Here is a 19,617-nt window from a genome sequence, read left to right on the forward strand (position 1 = left end):
ATTGCTTGCCTCGGCCTGCCCGTTGGCCTGTGGGTAGTACGGCGTAGATTGCTCGAGTCGGATATTCAAACTTACCGCGTATTCCCTAAACTTATCGGCCGTAAATATAGTGCCATTATCAGTTATGATCGTTTCCGGCACGCCGAATCTGGTCACAATATTCTCCTCTAAGAAGTTGCATACCTCTTTAGCAGTTAATTCGGCGTATGACCTTGCCTCGACCCACTTAGTGAAATAGTCAGTCGCTACAATTATCCATGCGTGTTTCGCTGCCCCCGATGATGGCGTGATTTTGCCAATTACATCCATTGCCCAAACCCTGAACGGCCACGGTTTAGTAACCGAGTGTAGCAATTCGGCCGGGGCTCTCTGCACGGGTCCATGAATTTGGCATGATACGCATCTCCGTGCATATTCGATGCAATCCTTTAATATATTGGGCCAAAAATAACCGTGTCATCGGAGCAACCAGCGCATCTTTCGTCCAGATTGGTGTGCTCCGCAAATTCCTTCATGTACCTCGGCCATTACTTGGGCAGCCTCGTGTGGGCCGAGGCACAATAGTAGTAAACCATCATTGCCCTTGTGATATAATTCATTTTGATACGACACGTAATTCGTGGCGAGCACCGTCGTTCTTCGGTCGTGTTTCCCATTAGGGTTATCGAGGTACCGTAACATCGTCTTTCTCCAATCATCTGGTTCTACTTCGACGGCACATACTTCTACGGGATCTCCTCGTTCTAGTAGGGATGGGAGCAACATTACCCTTGTACGTATTACGTGCGCGCGTTGGAGAGTTTGCTGATTGATCAAGGCGGGGTATGAGCGTTGACCCGTGGTCGCAATTCCCACAATTCGAACTAGTTTTCCCCCCATGAGTTGTGCTCCGGAGGCGATCTGGGCGAGTTCGTCGGCGTCAGTATTGTGTATACGTGAGATGTGTTCAAATGTGATCCGTTCGAACGACTCGGCCAAGTAGGTAGCGACCATGTGATAGGGAGCTAAAGTACAACTCATGCAACAAAAAACGTCGTTCAGTTGATTAATTACAAGTTCGGAATCACCGAGGACGAGAACGCGGGGGGCCCGCAGATCGTGTAAAACATGGAGGCCGATAATGAGGGCTTCATATTCGGCCTGATTATTGGTACAGCTGAAATCTAACTTGAGAGAAAAATACCATCGGCAGTGGTTAGGCGACTGAATTGCGATACCGATACCCGCCGAGGTCAAAGTACTGGAACCATCAAAATGCATAGTCCAATGGGTATCGCGGGTGGTAACGAAACCGATGTCAACATCGCCTCCCTCAAAACCATAAGGGGAAGGGTGTTGTGCCAGGAAGTCGGCGAGGGCTTACCCCTTAACGGCCTTTTGGGGTACATACTGAAGGCTGAATTCGGATAAGGCGAGCGTCCATTTCCCGATTCGGCCTTTGACAATGGGCCGAGTCAGCATGTAACAAATTACGTCTGTTTGGGCGATGACCTGCGTAACTGTTGGGAGCATGTAATGCCGAAGCTTGGATGCGGCAAAAAACAACGCTAAGCAAAGTTTTTCGACAAGTGCATAATTAATCTCTGGGGAATTCAGGTTTCGGCTAAGGTAAAAGATAGCTTGTTCACGCCCGACATTATTATCTTGCGCGAGGAGGCAACCAATGGATTCGGCGGCTGCCAAAATGTATAATTTAAGGGGTTTGTTGCGACAAGGTGGAACGAGCGGAGTGGAAAGGGCCACCTTGATTTGCGTAAATGCAGTTTGATGCTCTTCGCGCCATTCAAATCGGTCAGTCTCCTTCAGTTTAAGGAGCGTAGAGAATGCTTTCATTTTACCGGCCGAATTGGCGATGAAACGTCGGAGGAAATTTATCTGCCCGAGTAACGACTAGAGCTGTTTCTTTGTCGTCGGAGGTGGGGCGCTAATGATGGCGCGGGCTTTATTTTCATCAACCTCGATGCCGCGATGGTGCACCAAAAATCCTAGGAAATTACCGGCCGAAACACCGAAAGCACACTTGGCCGGGTTCATTTTGAGGTTGTTCTTGCGCATGCGAAGGAACGCTTGCCTCAGGTCGTCCAGGTGTGTTTGACGACGTTTGGATTTTACGACCACATCATCGATATAAACTTCAACGATTGTACCGATTAAGTAGTGGAAGATCATATTCATGGCTCGTTGGTATGTGGCGCCGGCGTTCTTGAGGCCGAAAGGCATGACTACCCATTCGTAAGTACCAAGTGCCCCCGGGCAACAGAAAGCCGTCTTGTGGACGTCAGCTTCGGCGATGAAAATCTGGTTGTAACCCGCATGACCGTCCATAAAAGATAGCAGTTCATGATTAGCTGCGGCATCAATTAATAAATCTGAGATCGGCATCGTATATTCGTCCTTGGGAGTAGCCAGATTTAGATTACGGAAATCGATGCAAATGCGAAGGGCACCGTTTTTCTTTAACACGGGGACGATATTGGCCAACCATTCGACATAACGAGCGGTCCTAATAAACCTGGCTTTTAGAAGCCGAACTAATTCTTCCTTAATGCCGAGTTGTACTTCGTTCGAAAATCGGCGAGGAGGCTGTCGAAAAGGCTTACACCCCTCCTTGATGCGTAGCTCATGCTCTACAAGGTTTCGGTCGAGGCCTGGCATTTCATGATAGCTCCACGCGAAGCAATCTTTAAATTCGTGTAGTAACTTCCGGAGTTCGACCTTCATGGACGGTGGGAGTAACGCGCTAATAAACAATGTTCGAGGATCATCGGCCATGCCTACGTTAACTTCCTCTAGCGGGTCCTTGACTTGAGGCCGATGGTCTTCGAGTTCGGCCGGCGCAGCTTGAACTTTATCGAAAGATAGAGCGGGGCCGTTATCTGCTTCGGCCAAAAATTCGATTAAATTGATGCCGGAATTTGGTTGCTTGGTAATGGCATACCAATGGGCCAGCAGACGTTCCATTGTGGATGAAACCGCGGCCTGTCGCCGTTCTTGCGTGGTGTGCTCAATCATCGGCATTGGTGACTAAATCTGCCAAACCAAGTCTCGCCTTATCCTGTTGGACAGTCTCGGCGCCGACCTCAATCACTTTCTGTACCGAAATTCTCGTCGGCCGTCCATCCTCGTTAAGGCCTTGGAGGGTGATGTAGCCGACGTGATTATCATAATAGCGAGCCTGAATCATGTTGGTCTCAAATGGTTGGTTATCGGCTGGGTGTACTACGACCGATTTGCCATCCCAAAAAATGAGGACTTGATAGAGTGATTAAGGGATGCAACTGGTTTGGTGGATCCAGTCGCGGCCAAGTAATGCGTTATAATCGGTCTTGGAATCAATGATAAAGAATGTCGTCATGTGTTGACGACCGGCAATGGTAACTTCCAACGGGAGCACCCCTTTGGTCTGAGACTTATCCCCAACGAAGCTGCTCATAGTGATCCCTGATGGAATGAGTTCATTATCAGAACGGCGTAAAGCCTTCATGACGGATATTGACATAATGTTGACTGTGGCTCCACAGTCGACAAACACTTTGGAAATGGGAAATCCTTCGATGTGAGCCGTGACATACAACGGCTTCAGGTGTTGGAGATTAACCGAGGGGGAGCGGGGAAATAGCTCGGCCAAAGCTGCCTTAAGGTTGTCCCCGCTTCGGTTTTCTCTATCGTCGTCGTTTGCGACGAAGTCTACTTGTGTTGCTTCCTCGGCAACCACATCTCCGTCCAAGAAATTCGACTGGTGGGTACCTGGCTGGAATTCAGCTGGTAGGACGTGGACCATACTGATCTCCATATGTTCGAGGACCGAGGGACCCATTTGATCCTGGTCGTCGTCTTCTGCAGAACTATCCTCAGTAGTAGTTGGCGGAACATCCTCGATTAAACTTTTGAGTTCCTTGGTAAGAACCGGTATCTGAGACGTGGGAACCAAATCGAGTGCGGGTGGGCTATTTCCCTCGACGATGTTGACTGCCGAAGATTTACGTTGGTCCTTGGCTACACGGGCTCGTTCTTCATAGGCAATACGGGCGTTCCTCGTGTCTAGATATGTATCCAGCCGTGCTATCCGTTGTTCCTCGTCGGTCGTGAGGCCGAAAAACGATACAGCCGAGAAAACTTCGAAATGATAGCGTAAATGCTGAAGGTCTTTAAGCGAAAAGGGTAATTCGACGGTGTCGATGTCTGTATAGGGATCGACCTCAAAACCAAGGACCCGAGCCTCCCGTATATGTTGGAACCTAGCTTTAATTGCTGGGTCGGAAGTTTTCTGGATAATTTGCTCGGCATCAGGGCAAGTTAAAGCTAAGTCGAGGGCTTCCTGACACGCCTTGGGTAATCCGTACAAGTCATTGGCGGAGTATTTCTTATGAAACTCTCGCATGTATTCCAAGGATTCACCGAGGAATGGAGGGTGTAAGTTGCGCCGTATTTTAATAAACGGCTCGCGCGGTGGTAACGGAGAAAGTTTCTTTTCGGCCTCTTGTCTAAAATACTCTAGACGAGCTCTCGTTTCCCCAGGCCGGAGAAGGATCTTAATACGTTTCTCAGATTCCTCAATGGTGGTTTCGAAATCAGCAGCCGCTACTTTCTTCCCTTCGGCTAACTCGGTCATGATAGTCGGGGTTGGCCGTTCGCTACTGTCTTCCACGGCCTTCTTTGGCTTCCACTGGTTGACCGGGCTGGCCTGCGTTTCTCGTCGCCGAGCCATGCAATCTATTCGTTGACGACGACGTTTTTGGGATTTGGACAGCGCCGTATATAAGCCAGTCGAAGAATTGTAACTATACCAGCGTTGATCCGATGTCCTGGGTGGTTTGAAAGTTTTGCGATCGGCTGGTGAGCCCGAACTATTGGTATTGCGCGAGTAATAATCCTCGTTGTAGAAAGGTGCGTCGAAATCCAGGCGCTGCCTGACCGAGGTCTGGTCGTTCGGCCGTACTTGTGGGCCGAGTCGATCAAACACTTGACGTCGTGGACCGTTACCAAGTCTCTTCGGTGATGTTACAGGGGCCGTGGAGGTTGTTGAAGATGTCTTCTTCCCAGGTTCAACTGGTGTTTTACAATGATCGCATAAAACCTCTGATCCATGAGTTTCGTCGGAACTTGACCTCGTCATAGGCTCATCGGCGGGTGGCCCCGCTTGTTCGGTTGGTGGTGCATTTGAAAATATATCAAGCCTTAATCTTGTGCGGCCATTCTGTTGACGGACATGTTGCACCGGGACGTATTCAGCCTTCCCTTTGTTTTTTGGAAGGTGGACATCCACCATACCAATCGTTGTTGAAGGGAAAGGATTAACGTCGACTGCCATCTACTTTTCCGGAAATTTCAACTTTCCTTTTTCGATCCAACTTTGAATTGTGTCTCGGAACACAACACAATTATTGGTTGCATGCTTATTAGAATTATGATACTTGCAGTATATCTTTCCTTTTAATTCATCGGCCTTAGGGATAGTATGCCCCGGCCGAAGCTTGATGATTTTTGCTGCCAATAATTGATCGAAAATTGCATCAGCTTTGGTGATATCAAAAGTGTATACTTTTGATGACTTACTCATTTCCTCGGCGGCCAAACGGGTTTTGGTGTCTTTGGAATTTACTTGCGCCAAAGCCTTGCAAACATAGGGTTTGTCTATTACGATCTCGGCCGCATCCACACTAACATACTGAGGGTCTTCACTTTCGGCCGATGCATAGCTAACCGTGGGATTCTTATACAACGTTCCCCGGGATGGTGACTTTGATATCTTTTCTTCTCGGAGCAGATAATCATATTGTTCAACGTGTTGAGCAAGTTCGTACATATCTCGAATATTTGCCCCCAGGAACTTCTTTTTGTACTCCACGTCTAATCCGTTAAGGGCGATCCTGACGAATTCCACTTCGGGGAGTGGTACTCGGCACCAATTCCTGGCCGACTTAAACCTTGTTAAGTATTCCATTGGAGATTCGTCGGATGCTTGAGCCATCCTAGCCAAGGATGATACGGACATCTCCATCCCTGGCCGATAGAATTGTTCATGGAACTTTTCGACTAATTCTTCCCAACTCTGCACAAAATTGGGTGGAAGATTAATGTACCAGGCGAAAGCTGAGCCTGTCAGTGAAAAATTAAACAAACGTAGTTTGTAGAAGTCGCTATTGACGTCTCCACACTGCGCTGTGAACCGAGCCACATGTTCTAATGAGGATAAAGACGATTCCCCAGCGAAGAGGCTGAAATCAGGGATCTTAAATCCTCGTAGGTATTCAAACCTTTCTACATAAGCCGGGTATGGATGGATGAATTTTGGGAACTTCGGCCCTTTCTTCAAGGCCGAATCAATCATTCTCTGGACTTCGGTCACGTTCACGAAAACGACTTCTTTTCCCTGGCTTGGTCCCTCGGATTTATTTCCTGGTCCACCTCTTCTTTCTAAGGTGACTGGTTGCGGCCGGGTAGATCCTCTCTCGGCTGGTACTGGCATATTCGTCGAAAGCTGCCGAGGTGGGCCAGCCTGGCCATCTTCGAAGGTTTTACTAACCAATAGTTCAAGCATCCTGGTTTGTGTATCGCTATTACTTCGTATTGCTTCTAGCAAATCATTCATCTTCTGACCAATCGACTGCTCGACCTGACGATATTGTTCATCCAGTCGTCTTCGAAGGAATGTCCTGGTTGGTGGATCGGAACCTTCCCCACCATCGTCATCACAATCTTCCACAATCCCTTCTGCAAACATTCCAGCCGTTTGATTCGGGACTGTTGGGTTGTGAGGTTGCCCGCCGAGACAGATTTCATTCTCTCGGCGTGTTACACTTGTGGCCTCGGGCGGCGCAACAATGATCGGATTTTTTGTAAAGTGCAAATCCTGCCCAAGGCCTTGCACTGGCAAGTCAGTTGTTGACTTTCCCATGGTTGTTTTCTTCTTTGTAGACCGTGTTTCAACGGGCATGAACTCCGAAGGTTTAGCACAAAGGTCCCACCGGGCGTGCCAAAATGTTGACCCTAAAAATTACAAAACCTACGTGGCGCGCAGGCCGAGTAACTAATAAGCTAACTACGTCCTTCGGTCGAATGCGGGACGTGCCAACTCGTCGGCCGAGCTTGGCCAAGGAGTAAAAATTTGTTGATGTAGCTTTGAGCGCGTTGTTGACTTCTCTATCTTGCGATTGCGACCGAGGAAGGAACACTCTCGGTCTCTGAGTTCTACAGCCTGAAAACAAGGCTGCTAATTCTGCGGAGTTCACAAGTCGTCCGAGCCCGATTCGGTCACTGTGATTATATTCGTAAGAGTATAAGCACGTCGAATCGAGACCAAACTATATGGGCACAGGTACTCAAACGTGATGTATGTCTTGATGGTGAATGTAGTTCGGTTGTCGGAATGCCGAACCCTGAAACTCACTTGCGAGTATCCAATCATAAAACTGCTCGGCGTCCAGTACGCCGAGTAATGCAATTCGTAACACCTGACTATGCCGAGAAGGCTAGTAAGGTGACCTCTGCCAACAAAGGTTCGAAAACCCTTCTCGACCGAGACTTAGATAGGTAACCGGTCGACCTCAACGCAGTGCTGTTTATCCAAACTGAAGGTGCTTCTTGGTCGGCTGATTCTGCGGCAGCAGTGCTGTTTATCCAAACTGAAGATGCTCGCCGGGTGCTTCCACAGTGCTGTTTATCCAAACTGAAGGTGTGTCGGCAGGAAAAGAAAAGGAAAAATCTCAAGGTGTTTGAGAGGTTTTGCGCAGGGCAATTGTATGCTGATTTTGGAGACCCTTTTTGTGTTGCATGATTTCTTGTATTTATAATGCCCCATTCCGTGAAACCAATTCTGATTTGGATTGGGAGTCCTTGTCCCATTTCGCCTCTAACTCGAGCAAACCTATTCCTACTGGGATTCTGAATCTTCCTTCTTTTCGGGACTCCATTCCCTGCTGGTCGAGAATCCTGGTTGCACTAGGACTTCCTCGACCTTTCCTATCCATCCAGACTACTTGGGATAGGATTTGGCCGATCCTGCCAGCTGGCCCGGGATTTATTATTCGGCCCATAGTATTTACCATCACCTTGGGCCGAACACATCCTGCTGCTCGGCCCAGCAATAATATTTTGGGCCCAAACAACTACATTCGTTGTGTGTTTTTGGTTATTCATATTCTTGGTTTAATTTTAAGTTTAAGTTTTAATTATTTTTCATAATCAATTAATCAATCATTCGTTTCTAAGTTAAGTTTCACGTTATAACTGGTTGAATTGGTATTAAAAGCAATCCCTGTGGGATCGACCTCGTATTTACAAATATTTCTACAATTGATTCGTGCGCTTGCGAGTTTAATTTGATTTAAATTAATCTATTATTTAGGTTAGTTTAAATATACATCAGTACATACTTCCAATTTACATGCCTGAATGTGGAATGACTCGAGTACAACGCCACGTTCACAAGGTTTGTGGATTACAAAGCTAAGATTCCACACATTAGAGGAACTAAAAAGTGTACTAATTTTGACTTACTCCAAAAGACATGGTCTTTGAATAACTATGCATCCTCAACGGGACCAAGTCCTTTCAAATACATAGTTAAGGGCAATTGTGGGACCATGATTTTTCAAGGTTGGAGTACGACGAATCGGAATAAGCATACCTCAGAAGTCCAGTCATGACTTGACAGCCTCCGCTGCGAAGATGAATAAACGGAGGAGCGATGCCACCATTATCCTGTTCTGGAATCAGTGGGTGAAGTCTGACGACTTTGACAAGATTGACCATGCTTATTCCACAAGATACGGAAACCTAATCCAACAAGGAATCAGCAGGTTTCCTATAATATTGGAATCTTACAATCTTAAGCTTGACGTGCGCCACAAGTAATCACACTCCTAAAAGGATGCAATATCTACTTCTTACATACCATCTTCGTTTCTCCTAGTTTAATAAGGATTCTACCATCCTAAACGGTGGTAATGCAATTATTGCATACTTACTCTCTTACTGGTGATTGAGTCTTTATTGCTTACTAAGTTAACTGTCAGATAGCCCTTTGATGGGCACCCCCCCCCCCCCCCCCACTGGTTTTTGGCTAGCTCACGCTAGTTAGAATTGTGCATTTCCACCTTCTACAACGGTGCGCGAATTTGATTCCAACATGTGTAAAGCATTTCCTTACTTAATTAGCTTACGTCGACAACCTTGAGTGAAATTTATCGCAAGAATAGAACCAAGGCACTAAATATTATCCCAAATTTGCCTTAACACTAACCCTCTCCTATCAGGGAAGAGAAGCAGCGGTGTCTCTCCTTTTTCTCTAAACCTAGACATCATTTCCTGCATCAACAATGTGTCAATATGGCGTGCTTAGATATATTAATCGATATTTTTTGTAGAAAATTTTATTTATAATCCGAAAGTGGTAAACAATGTACAAATAAAGAGTTATACTTTCATAGAGATTAGAATTCACATATATGAATGTGCTGGTGTAAAATTAACATGCTAAAAGATATGTCACATGAATTGGATTCAATTCAATTAAGTTAAGAGCCAATCATGTTTATATATTTGTTTTGTGCTTTTATTGTAAGTAGGCCCCGATGTATGTGTGTGTGCTTGGTAATAATAATTACCTTCGATAAAATAAAATAAAACAAAGTCAATCATGTATCTCTGGACCCTCAGTTATTGAGTCATCCAGTTTTGGTTATTGTAGTCAAGGTTCTAAAAGATGCTAACCATTAGTCGGGCGACGGACTAGAGCTTAGCATCTAGCGGGGCCTAGGCTAGGCGGATAAGTAAACTTATTATATATTGTACAAATAAGTAAACTTAATATATAGTTTTTTTTATTATATATCGTACGGTTAGTCATTTGATAATTTTAAACTACTAAAAAAAAAACTTATTACAATAGCCATAATATTTATACTCACACAAGTGAGATTAAAAAAATTTCAAAGCAAATCAAAAATATCAACGCAATTTTAAAATATCAAAGCACATTAAAAATCATAATAATTAATTTGCAAGTGTGAAAAAAGTGAAAAAGAATATGCAATCAGTCATGATCACATAATCTACGCTTTAATGATAAGTATATCATAAATTGAACTTTTGAAACCTTCCAACCCCTGGTGAACGGGATTTTTAGGGGAAAGTTTAAAATAAATAAAAATCCACGATAATAACATAAAAGTGTGAGAAATGTGAAAAGAATATACAAACGTTTGTGATTGTATCATCTACACTTAGACGATGATTACATCGTCGTTTAAATTTTTATAACCCTCCAAACCCTCATGAATAGTCTTTAGTGTTTGAGTGGAAAATCAATAATAATTAATGTAGAATTGTGAAAATACACACACACACACACACACAATCAGTCACAATGATAAGCTTTACAGCTTTCGTGAAGGAATCAACTCTAAAATTCGACACCATAATCCATAAACCCTAGATTTAGATTTTTTTTTTCGAAAACATGATCTTTTAGCGGACAAAGAAAAATGAACAATTTGGATCATTGATATCACGTTCCGATGTTTGAGTTGACTGAAATATGAGTCGATGTTATATAATTTCTAGAGATTTTATAAACTTCGAGCAAAATTTTCACTAACTGTAAAAACTTAAACATGATATCAACGATCCAACCGTTTACCTTTTTGCATCTGCTAAAAAATTATATTTTAAAAAGAGAAAATCTAAAAAAAAAAAAAAAAGGAAATTCGTTGAGAAAAATGGAGAGTAAACATAAACAGCAATCAACGGTTAAATTTAAATCTATGGTTTATGGATTATAGTCGTAAATTTCAGAGTTGACCTCTTTACAAAAGTTGTAGAGATTGTCATTACGAGAGTTTATATATATATATATATATATATATATATATATATATTATATTTTTCAAACTTCTACATTAATTGAAAAACTTTACTACAACACTAGCTATAGGGTTTAATCTCACTTGTGTGAAATTAAATCCTTACTGTTGGATTCTTTGATTTCACATATGTTTGTAGTATTACGTTTTTCATTTGATAATCTACAAAAACATGTTGGGTTTTATTATTTGTTAATATTAATGGATCGAGTTCGGATCAGATTGTATTACTCTTTTATTTTAACGAGTTTTACACACACGACCTCCGAACGTATCTTTAAAATAACACGAATATGAAAACACAACATGAATATCAAGTCTATCCTAAATAATCAAATTTTATATCTAAAAGTAATTTAGGTTATAGCCTACTTGGCTCGAGAGAAACGTGTATTCTTTTCACGTGCACGGCCGTCCCATAACTCATCACTCACGTCGTTTGTGGTTTCTGTCGTTTGGCCCCGCACACGCAGCACCCACGCACGCACGCACGGACGGCACCCAGTTTTGACTCTTGACTCACTCTCTCTCCTCATTGCCTGCCTTTCCAAGTAACTATCAGGACTTCTGAACACCTTCCAAGTTCCAACCCAAACATGGGTCCTACATTTTTGTATTTATTGACATCACAGCCGTCCATCGGTTTGACAGCCCACCTTCAGGGACCACACACCTGTTCCCACCCTTCATTCAACACACATTTTTCTTTACGTGCACACCTATACTAGTCAAATAATCTTTCTTATGTCAATGTATTATATTTGTTTGCTGTCATATAACTCAAAAGAATTTTGAGATGAAAAAATTTTATTAAGAAACCCTTCAAGAATGTACATAGGATATTCATGTCATACATGAGTAAGAAATCGCACATGCCACAATAAACGCCACACAATTTCACAATTACAAATTCTTTATGAATATACTTTCTCAACGATCACAGATAACTTACATTTGATCAACTAGAAAGATAAACTCATTAGGACTAAACTTTGCAAGTTGTAGAATCACTATAACGGCATCATAAGGAAAAGACCACACCACCCTTTGATGATTTTGCAATCGTCGGCAAAGAAGCATTGTTATATGCCACCTCCAACAAACACCGACCTTCCTTTTCATAATTATTTGCCATATGCACAAACCAGAAGAAAAGCACAAACCAACCGAACTCTGAACAATAGTTATGTCTCAAAGATATGAAGTTTGATCCATAACCATGGAAGCCATAAAGGCTCTCATCGATTGAATGAGAAAGCAGCCACAACCATGAAAACTCTTCTCGCCAAAGCAAAAGAGTGCTCACAATTGGAGAGTAAAGATTATTTGAAGATTGAAGAAACACATAAGAGAAAGATAGAAAAGATCAAGAAAGATTGTCGCCAATCCCAAGGTCATAATCAATGTCGAGGCTACTGAATTTTTTTCTTTTCTTTTTCTCTCTAAATAACGGTTAGGGTCTTTTTTTAAAAAAAAAAATTATTATTAATTAAGTCTTCTCACATGTAAAAGAAAATAGAACTTTAAAAAATTTTGAAAAAAGAGACTTGTCTTCCTAAGACCTCAAAGTAAACATTTTATTTCACATTATGTCTCCGCCAAACTAGCAAACAAGGCCTAAGCACCTTGGAGTAACACAACGAATGTCCGTGGCAAATTACTACGTCCGTGCGTCTTTTTTTTTTATATAAACAAATGAATCGTACCTAGAAAGCAACCCAATCCTCTTCTCCCTATAAAACGAGGAATTCTCTCGTGCATACCAATTAAGCGCATAGAATTTCAGACCAAATTCTAAACTATGGGTTGGTCAGAATCACAGAGAGGATGCAAGAAGCACCAACAGTTCCAGTACTACGCCGCCGATGATAAGCAAACCCTAATTTCACCAGGCGTTTGTTCCGCTTGTCTTAGTGAGAAGCTTTCTCAGCTCTACGCTCCCTCCTCAACATATCTCACAGATAGACTCCAAGTTAATGGTCCTTCTTCACACGATCAACCCGACTTCTCTTCTGCTTCCTCCTCCACTTGTAACTCTCCACCGCCGGTGGCGGGCAGCGGCCGAGATCATCGTCGACGTAATAGTTCCCATATGAATGTTTTGGGTTCGGTTTCTTTTATGATAAGGAGTAGTAGTACGACTTTTGTTCCTACTACTGGTGGTGGTGGTCATGGGCTGATGAAGAAGAGCAGATCGGTTGCCGTCGTTTCGAAGACAAGTCATCATCGTTCCGGTGATCATCACAAGAATAGTAGTGGGAAGAAGAAGAAAAGAGGGTTTTGGTCGAAGCTGCTACGGACAACGGGGAGTAGATCAAGCAAGGAGGTTCTCAAGCACTCACAGACTAGTCTTAGATAAAAGGAACAAACTGAATTTGGTTGGATCTCATTCGATTGCTTAATTAGGAACTATATATATTTCTCTTAGGATCGATCGATCACAGAAAATAATTAGTATATGTTTCTTTGTAATATGGTATCAGATAATATACGATGTGAAATATAAGTATGAAACTAATCTTCTTGATATTGTCTTGTTGATCTTAGTCATATTTAGAATTAAAGAGTTTATGGGAGGTGGGTTGTTCTTGCTGGGTTTTAAGTTGCTATATGTTCTGTTGTCTTATTTCATATATGTGGATGATAACGTGCGATATGTAATAGAAAGTTGAAATTTCACCTGAAAATTAATTAGCAATAGGAGAATAGACCAACTCGGCGCGTAAGGTTCCTCAATTTCCCGGTGTGGGATGGATTCACACGCTCAACATCTTTGGTCCTAATTCAGGAAAATTCACCACAATGATCCCCTCCTTACAATAATATGTATGCCAAATTTTAAGTTTAGTTCGAAATCATTTGGTGGGAATTCGAAATCTACATAGGGCTATTTTACGTTTTCTACTGAAATACAGAAAGAATTTTGAATCAATTTGAAAATGTATGGAGGTACTGAAAGCTCTTAATGTATGTTCAAGTGGTGCTCAGAGTGATGTATGAGTTAGAATTACGTTCAAATTCATAGTTCAATTTCATCGAATGAGAAGTATTATATGTTATGATCATTTAATCATAAATCCAAATTTATTCTCTCCCGTTTGATGAGAGAGATTCTCTTTCTGTGAGAGCTTTTCTTACTGGTGTATGAGTGACTTCCCTTCGCTTTCTTCTCTCATAGCCGTCGGCCCTAGCTATGGCTAGGGTCAGTGGCGGTCATTTTAGCCTCTGGTATCCCCTGCCCTTTGGCCCCCTTCCTCAAACCCCTTTATCTGATTTAACTGTTCTTGGCCCTACTTCCGTTTTTCTCTTCCTTTCACCTCCACGATTTTCACCAATTCACTCCCTCTCCTTTCCGATCGGCTCCATCCTTCATCGATCCCGCAACCCGGATTGTCACCCACTTATCTACAACGCGATTTCTGGGAAGTTAAAAGACTTTTTTGGGGTTGAGTGGTGATTGATACTTTGACTTGAAATGGTTGTTTGTTTGACCACGTGCATGACATGTTTATTCATTGGTCATGTCCAAATAATCGATTTGATGTATATATAATTGGAAATTGGACCATCGTGGCTTTTTCTTTGGGATTTGGATCCTCTCCTCAGCCCAAGAGAGGATCATTTTGATCAAACAATATGGACAGTTGAATTTTCATTTAACAACTACAAACAAGAAGATTTTTTTTTATTTTATGAACATGCTGCATCATTTAGTTTGAATAATTGTTTTGTATGGTTTGCTTGTTTGACTAAAATTTGGGAACAATTGTGTCGTGTCATCTCTTAAACGTAGTCTTTATATAATTTGCTTACGTAAAGATATTAAGAGCAATGCTCCAACAACCAAATCCGTTCACATGCTCCAACAACCAAATCCGTTCACGTCCTATTCACATCTCTATTTTTTTTTTTTTTTTTTCCAATGATATGATGTGAGTTTTATTCTGATGAAAGAAATGTAAACTTAAAATTTAATTTATTTTTTTCTTTTTAATTGGCCGGGTTGTTTCTACTTTGCCCCGATTAGTATTTTAACACGAGAATAATACTACAAAAACTAAATTTGTAGAAAAAAATTTGGAAACTAAAGGTTATGAAAGTTGATGATTAATTTATTACTTAAGCGTTATTAAATGTGCTTATTTATATTGGTGACACATCATTTAGTTTATAAATTTAATTTCCTTAGTTTTACCCTTAACACAAACAAGCTTACCTTGCTATTATACACGAAAAACTAATGAACTGAAAACTCAAAGGCCCACCTTGTAAGATGCAACACTTTAGGCCATCTCCAACCGATCCAGCTAAAGGGTCTTAGGACTAAAATTAGCCCAAAATGACACGAAAACCGTATCCAACCGAGGGCTAGGCCAAAGGGCTCGTGGGCCCCACCAGGCCAAAAATACCAAATCAGGCCAACCGGCTGACCCAATTCAGCCAGCCTCTGGCCGGCCCAAGGTTTGAACTGCAATGGCTAGCTGACGTCAGCATGACACCAACTAGCTGACGCCATGTAGCCGTTGGATTTGCCCTTTTTTTTTTGGGACAAAATTTTTTAAAAAAATTCTAATTTTTTCCTATAACTACCTAAGCCGTTAAACAACATTAAACAAAATGGATGATCATTAAATAACATCAAACTTAAACAACATTTAACAACATGAATGTGACAGCCCGTCCCAGATTTTTCATACCGTAGGGGTAAAATGACAGTTTTGCCCCTAGTGTGTTGTTTTGTTGTGTGGTCAAACAGGACCACACTCACCCTCATCCTTTCCCTGTCCCGTATCCCTGTCTCTCTCTCTCTTTCTCTCTTTTCTTCACCATACGTACAGACAAGACCCATTGTGCTCAAAAACATCATGGATCGAGGAAGAAAACTACATATTTGTGCTCGTGAAGTCCTTAGGAGTTCAACCATACCCATTTCAGGTAAGGGAACCTTCATTTTCACGTCGAACCCGAGATGCTCAATTCGGGGTACTGTTCATGCACACGTAAATTCATGTGTTTTTGGGAACTTCAAGCTTGTAGGAAGCTTGGTAAGGTCCTTAGGAGGCTCGGGGTGGTTCGTTTGAAGGTTTTGGACGTCGGTATCGTGAGTTGCAGGTTTGGCCGGATTTGGTGGAGTTTTCCCGGCGAGATTCCATTGGTTTTAGTGCTTGAAAGTGGTAAGAATTTGTTCCTCTAGTTGTAAGCTTCATTTTGGTACCAATTTCGTGAAATTTGGGTGAAAAACGAGTGAGATACGAAGTTTGGAAATTTTCCCGATTTTCCGACGACAGCGACGGCGCCAGAGTTTGGCCGGAGAAGACGACGGAATATTCTGTCAATTTGGAAGGAATATTCCTAACGGCGTTAACGGAATCTGTCAAACTTAATGGAATATTCCTGACGACGTTAACTGACGCCGTCAGTGTGCCAGGCACGTGCTTGCACGTGGGCGGCGCATGTGGCCGTGCCTTGGCCGACACGTGGGGGCACGTACGGTGTCAGAAAATTATTTTAAAAATATGGGAAAGTTCGTGAGGTTGAGTAGATCACGTTGGTGTACTCACACACCATTTGAGCATTGTATGAGAAGTTATTTCGTAATGTTGGTTATGTGCTTTAAAATTAACGTTTTTATAGTTGTTTCACATATAGGTGAGACCTATCCCGAGGATGAGCGCAGTCACTCGAGGCAAGGGGGTTACAACCCTTCTACATACCAGTGAGTGGGCTTTTGGTTTTCCGTACATACCTATATACTTGTGATTTTCCCAGAAAATGAAATTAAATGTTTATATGTTTTATGTGTCATGCAATATGTTTGCCCGTTTAATTATGCATTATTAGTTGCATATATACATATGTTTGGTGTTGCGAACGCACAAGTAAGTGTCAGGTAAGTTATGGTTTATGTTTATGTTTAGTAGTGATTTGAGATGCATAGAGAGCTCATAACGTGCACCCCCGGTGTTAATACTCCCGTCCAGAGTAGGGCACAGTCCTTCACGTGATGTTCACCTCCCGCACCACACGCTCATCTTGGATCTAAGTTAGGTGTACAGTCCTATCGTACAGACCACTATAGGTGGTTCCGACTCGTAGGTGACCAGCGATTATTCGCCCAGTCTTCACGTGATCGTAGCACTTGAGCGTATTTATTTACACCCAGTTCTGTCGTACAGACCACTTTAGGTGGTTCTGACTCGTGTGCAGGTATAGTTAATGAGTTGTGGATTTGAGCTCTAGATTCAACCGTACAGATCACGTTAGGTGACTCCGGCTGACAGATTACATGGAATTGATTGACATTACCTGAGTACTTGCATTTTATTTAGAGGCATTCGACATGGCACATTTCTGAGCATGTTTTCTATATATGTGTATATATTCTATTTTTTCTAGGAAGTATACAGGTTTTACGGCGAGGGGTTAGAACTTTGTTATTGAAATGATTTTGAAAAGCTTTGTTTTGCCCACTCACGCTTTCTGTTTTGCGCCCCTCCAAGTTCTAGTTTGGATAGCTCTGTTGGTGGCTCTCGAGGAATTCACGGCATATCTGACAGATTATCACCAGTGTAGGACCACCTTTGGGTGTGTTTATTTAGTGTTGTTTCTCCCGGACTGCACTAGGTCTTTTGTGCTCTGAATATTGTGTTTCACACTTACGCTTGCACATGTATGTGATTTACATAGTGTATAGCTTGGTTTTTATTTATTCGTACTTTTATTATTATTCTTAGCTTCCGCACTATGCACATGGTTACGTCACCTTCACGTGATAGCTAGTATGCCCTGATCTCGATCGGGGTGTGTTAGTTATTTAAAACATATAAACGTTTCATTTCATTTTTTGGAAAAATCACAAGTATATAGGTATATACGGAAAACCAAAAGCCCACTCACTGGTATGTAGAAGGGTCGTAACCCTCTTGCCTCGAGTGACTGTGCTTGTCCTCGGGATAGGTCTCACCTATATGCGAAACAACTATAAAAACGTTAATTTTAAAGCACATAACCAACATTACGAAATAACTTCTCATACAATGCTCAAATGGGGTGTGTGAGTACACCAACCTGATCTACTCAACCTCACGAATATCCCCATATTTTTAAAATAATTTTCTGACACCACACACACCCCTACGCGTCAGCCAAGGCACGGCCACACGCACCGCCCACGCGCAGGCACGTGTCTGGCACACTAACGGCGTCAGTTAACGCTGTCAGGAATATTTCGTTAAGTCTGACAGATTCCATTAACACCGTTAGGAATATTCCGTCCAAACTGATGGAATATTCCGTCATCTTCTCCGGCCAAACTCCGGCGCCGTCGTCATCGCCAGAAAACCGAGAAAATTTCCAAACTTCGTATCTCACTCGTTTTTCACCCAAATTTCACAAAATTGGTACCAAAATGAAGCTTACAACTAGAGGAACAAATCCTTACCACTTTCAAGCACTAAAACCAACGGAATCTCACCGGGAAAACTCCACCAAATCCGCCCAAACCTGCAACTCACGATCCCGACGTCCAAAACCTTCAAACGAACCACACCAAGCCTCCTAAGGACCTCACCAAGCTTCCTACAAGCTTGAAATTCCCAAAAACACATGAATTTACGTGTGCATGAACAGTACCCTGAATTGAGCATCTCGGGTTCAACGTGAAAATGAAGGTTCCCTTACCTGAAATGGGTATGGTTGAACTCCTAAGGACTTCACGAGCACAAATATGTAGTTTTCTTCCTCGATCCATGATGTTTTCGAGCACAATGGGTCTTTTCCGTACGTATAGTGAAGAAAAGAGGGAAAGAGAGACAGAGACAGAGATACGGGACAGGGAAAGGATGAGGGTGAGTGTGGGTGTGTGTGTGTGGTCCAAAACAACCAACCAAAACCCCCAAAATGACCACACAACGAAACAACACACTAGGGGCAAAACTATCATTTTACCCCTACGGTACGAAAAATCTGGGACGGGCTGTCACAATGAAACTTAAACAACATTAAAAATAAAAAAAATAAAAAACATTTAACAACATAAAACTTAAACACCATGGCTGCTATATATGATGCATTGCACCATGCTTCATCTTCCTCATCGGACTCCTCATCTTCTCGTCTCATATGCGCCCATTTATCTTCTAGTTCCAGTTCGGAATTGGATGAGGACCCCCAATTGGAATCTGAAGAGGATCCAAAGTTGGAATTCATTGCAAAATTGAATTGAAAGAGATATTGGAGAAGGCAAAGCTGAAGGTATGTGAATTATAAGCTAATATCCACCTTATTTGTAGACATTGGAAGCTAAAGATAAGAAATGCCACGCAGATAAAAATCCTATCTAAAATTCCCACAGCCAATTACATCTCAACATATGGCACTCGAAATCCTATCCAAAAAAATTTTGAGATTACATATTGACAAGAAATCTGGAGAGTTACTCACATATCGACATGTGGCACTCGAAATCCGAGATGTAAAATTATTGAGATTCCTTATCGACAAGAAATCTGCAAAGTTACTCACATATCGACACGTGACACTCGAAATCCTAGACGTAAAATTATTGAGATTCCATCTCGAAAAAGTATTGAGGTAGTTTAATTTAAGTAACCATATTAATTCAATTAAAATAATAAATTATGTTTGGCCTATAGCCCTTTGGCCCCCTCGATTGGAGATGGTTTTTTGTCACAGGGCTATGTTTGGCCTATGTCCCTTTGGTCCCTCGGTTAGAGATGGTAAGAAATATGGC

The sequence above is a fragment of the Pyrus communis genome, chromosome 16 (genome assembly GCF_963583255.1).
Source record: "Pyrus communis chromosome 16, drPyrComm1.1, whole genome shotgun sequence".
Classification (NCBI taxonomy): Eukaryota; Viridiplantae; Streptophyta; class Magnoliopsida; order Rosales; family Rosaceae; genus Pyrus; species Pyrus communis.